The following is a 4,754-nucleotide window of genomic DNA, read 5'->3' as shown; positions in this document are numbered from 1 at the left end:
ATAATATTCAATCATGAACACTTACTACACCTTAAAGGGCACTCTTCACAAATGACTACCATGTGGAAGAAAAGAGGAAATTATCAGCCAAAGGGAAGTGTAATGAATCAGTTTGTCTAGTCCCCTTATTTAAAAGAAAGAGGAAGCAATCTTTGCTATTCTGTGTACAAATGAACGTTACCACAACTCTAAACTGTACATGTTTCATCCCTAGAGAAAACGTTTGGAATTTTCCCCTCATTATGTTGAAATGACATCTGCTTGTCTGTGCACTCTTCCTGATCAACCATCCCAAATGAATTTGGTATAACGATTTAGGAGCCAATATAAAGTAAGACAATGATCTTAATAAACTAATAAGATTTCCTCTATTGTTGTAGATACACATTCATTAATAATAACTTGTCACTACCTCCTTCCTACCCCATAACCTGTGGAAGGGCATTATTACCTCCCTTCAATCTCCACCACTGCCAGGACTTAGGAAACAGCTAGAAACACAGTAGTCAAGCATAATTCTTAGAGCTTTCAGAGTATTGCATGCCTACAATCCTAGCATCCGGGGCAGAAATGGAAGAACCATTGCACATCTGCAACCACCTACTCTACACTGGGTGTTTCAGGTCAGACAGGGCTACACAGTAAGACTGTCTTAAAAAGCAAAAATTCAAAGAAAGAAACACTGAAGCTTACTGGTGACCTAAAGCTACATTTGATCTTCAGTCTATCTGTACATTTCTCACCTCTTCTCTCTGAACCCATTCAAATCTGGCTGCCCTTTTTATTTTCCATCTCTTCCTCCTCCCTGGGGCCTTCGCCAATACTTGTTCTTCTACGGAAAGAGCCCTCATGCTGTGTTTTACCCAGACCTCATCAGAGCCTACCTTGGCACCACGGCCTCGTCCCCAAAGACTGAGTGTTTGACACAAGATAAATTTAACTCTAATTTTAATAGTGAAATGCTGCAATTAATGTTTGCCTCCTCTTAAGTCTGAATCTTCATAAGAGTAAGGATCAAATATAGGTGTTTCTTTAACTTCTTATACTGTTTTTTCTTTATCGAAGTGTTTTAAGACAACTTCAGGACCAATTTCATACTAAAAATGCAAGAAAGGCTTACTGAAAGGAGAGGTGGATGGTTTAGTAGGCTTACAATATTCTTCTACAACCATTTGGTGTCATCTAAAAATAAACTGCTACCAAGGGAATATTGCTATAATTTTAAGAAAGAAACAAAGTTATGAAAGTGTTAGCTTTGTATACTAGTTTAAGTGGAGACTGAATCATTATATCAGAATAAAACTGCTCTAATACTGATAAAATATGCAGATAACTATGTTAATATTTCCCGCTGGAGGTGCAGCTCACATCATGCTGATCATTAGTCTTTCCAACCAGTCCTAAACTTGAGTAGATGCCATCTGGTGGGTCCTACCCTCTTTGATTTGCTCTGAAATGCAAAACCTTTCCTCCATTGTTTGCCTGTTTAGTAACATTTCTTGTAAAATGCAAGTCTCACGGCTTCTGATTTGTGGGAACCCCATTCCAACAGTAGTGTTAGCTGAGAGAAGCTTGGCTTATGTTAAACCCAAAGCCAGGCAATATCCATGCTAGAGCAGGGGTACATTGTATTTTATGACTTAAATAAAAATATTTCTAAAAGCACATATTCTGTGATATCAAGCTTCAACAAAAAGAAGCCTACGGTTATTGAAACACATGAAATTTGAGCTTGAAGAGAATTTAGATGGCTTAAAATTGTTTGAAGACCACATGAAATAAGGAATCTCCTTCTAGCTGCAGTTTAATACCTGTTATCGCTATGGGGATATAAGCAGCTAGCTGAAAAATCTTCCTGCTTCATGATTCATATTCCTACACAGAATATTCCTTAAACTCAATGCTCACTGAAAGAAAGTCTCTAACTAAAGGATATTTAGTTATTCATCAGTTCACGCATCACAAAGATACCAGAGAATCCTCAAAGTTATGATACTAAAGCCCCATACATCACTGCTCTTCTCAAAACGGGAAGATACAATAGTATTGTATATCTACAGTTATTTACATGTTCTGAATTGGTAAAATTCCATAACTACTTATTATGAGTCATACTAGCAGTTATTCTATGTTTATAAGTCTGGATATTCTTAAACTGCAAGTAATTTATTTGAAGTGCTACATTTTAAAGTAATAATTAAAACTATTTTATGTTAAAAGTTCAAAGGAAACTAATTTATTTGAAAATAGGAAGAAATTTATGTCCATGAATATTCTAAGGGCTGACGTTACATTCTACTATAATTAGATCCTGTGGATTTAAAAACTATTTTAGTGATATTTTTAGATGGTTTTACATGTAGATATAAAATATACTGGTCACTGACATGCTATAAAATTAAATTTGTTGGGATGGAAATAAAATAATTAATTAAAAATCAAGACTCAACCCATAGTAAATGCAAAAGACATGATTCAATAGCATAGTTGAATACTTATGAACTTCCTTATTGAGGTTTATATTACTAATTTTAATTAATTAACCTTAATTAATTTTAACTTTAATTAGTTAACTATGTGTGTTTCACATCTATGAATACATACATAAGAATGCTGGTCCCAAAGGAGGTCACAGCAATGGAGGCCAGAGACATCAGATCCTTCTGGAGGCAGAGTTTTAGCCAGTTGTTAGTTTTCCTACATGGGTGCTGGGAACAAGCTTTGAGTCTTCTAAAGAGTGGGATAGGCTTTTCATTAACTGAGGCTTCTCTTCAGCTCCTTGTGTTATTTCTTATGTAAAATACCTAACACCCTTTACATTTTAGGTTTTTTGCATATTTTTATTTCCATTTGAAATGTTATCCCCTTTCCCAAGTTCCTGGCCATAAACCCTCATCCCACCCTCATCCCCCTTCTATGAGGGTGTTCTTCAAATCAACCAACCACCCCTTCGCATCTCCTGCCCCTAATAAGGCCTCAAGCCTTGGCAAGACCAAAGACTTCTCCTCCCATTGGTGCCCAACAAGACCATCCTCTGCCACATATTCAGCTGGAGCCATGGGTCTGTCCATGTGTACCATTCAGGTAGTGGTTTGGTCCCTAGGAGCTCTGGTTGGTTGGTATTGTTCTTCTTATGAGGTTACAAGCACCTTCAGCTCCTTCAATCCTTTCTCTAAGTCCTCTAATGTGGACCCCATTCTCAGTTCAATGGTTGGCTACTAGCATTCACCTCTGTATTTGTCATGGTCTGGCACAACCTCTCAGAAGACAGATTTATCAGGTTGCTTGTACTTCTTGGCATTAGCAATATTGTCTGGGTTTAGTGGGTGTACTTATGTGGGCTGGATCCCCAGGTGGGGCAGACTCTGAATGTCCTTCCCAGACTTGCTACAGTCTCTGCCCCACACTGTATCTCCATATCTCCTCCTTTGAATATTTTTGTTCACCCTTTAAGAAAAATTGAAGCATCATGACTTTGGTCATCTTTCTTCTTGAGCTGCATATGGTCTGGGGATTGTATCTTGTGTAATTTGAGCTTTTGGGCTGATGTTCACTTATCAGTGAGTGCATACTATTTGTGTTTTTGTCTGGTAGGTTACCAGTGGGTTACGTCACTCAGAATATTTTCTAGTTCCATTCATTTGCCTAACTATTTCATGAAGTCGGAAACCAGAAGAGACTACACTCTGCACACATTACTGATTCCAGAAGAAAACACCAAACGCCATGTGGAACCCTGGTGCACTGAAGCTCCCGAAAACGGCGGCGCAGATCTTCCAGGTTGTTGCCACCGCAGAGAGCTCGTGGGCAGCACCCCTCGAGCAAACTTGAGCCTTGGGACCACAGGTAAGACCAACTTTTCTGCTGCAAGTGACCTGCCTGGTGAACTCAAGACACAGGCCCACAGGAACAGCTGAAGACCTGTAGAGAGGAAAAACTACACGCCAGACAGCAGAACACTCGGTCGCCATAACAGGTTGAAAGAAAACAGGAAAACAGGTCTACAGCACTCTTGACACACAGGCTTATAGGACAGTCTAGCCACTGTCAGAAATAGCAGAACAAAGTAACACTAGAGATAATCTGATGGCGAGAGGCAAGTGCAGGAATCCAAGCAACAGAAACCAAGACTACATGGCACCATCGGAGCCCAATTCTCCCATCAAAACAAACATGGAATATCCAAACACACCAGAAAAGCAAGATCTAGTTTCAAAATCATATTTGATCATGATGCTGGAGGACTTCAAGAAAGACGTGAAGAACTCCCTTAGAGAAACACAAGAAAACATTAATAAACAAGTAGAAGCCTACAGAGAGGAATCGCAAAAATCCCTGAAAGAGTTCCAGGAAAAGATAAATAAACAAGTAGAAGCCCATAGAGAGGAGACACAAAAATCCCTGAAAGAATTCCAGGAAAACACAATCAAACAGTTGAAGGAATTAAAAATGGAAATAGAAGCAATCAAGAAAGAACACATGGAAACAACGCTGGATATAGAAAACCAAAAGAAGAGACAAGGAGCTGTAGATACAAGCTTCACCAACAGAATACAAGAGATGGAAGAGAGAATCTCAGGAGCAGAAGATTCCATAGAAATCATTGACTCAACTGTCAAAGATAATGTAAAGTGGAAAAAGCTACTGGTCCAAAACATACAGGAAATCCAGGACTCAATGAGAAGATCAAACCTAAGGATAATAGGTATAGAAGAGAGTGAAGACTCCCAGCTCAAAGGACCAGTAAATATCTT

This window comes from Rattus norvegicus, chromosome 2, assembly GCF_021556685.1.
Source record: "Rattus norvegicus strain SHRSP/BbbUtx chromosome 2, alternate assembly SHRSP_T2T, whole genome shotgun sequence".
NCBI classification, from domain to species: Eukaryota; Metazoa; Chordata; class Mammalia; order Rodentia; family Muridae; genus Rattus; species Rattus norvegicus.
This window is presented reverse-complemented; position numbering follows the sequence as displayed.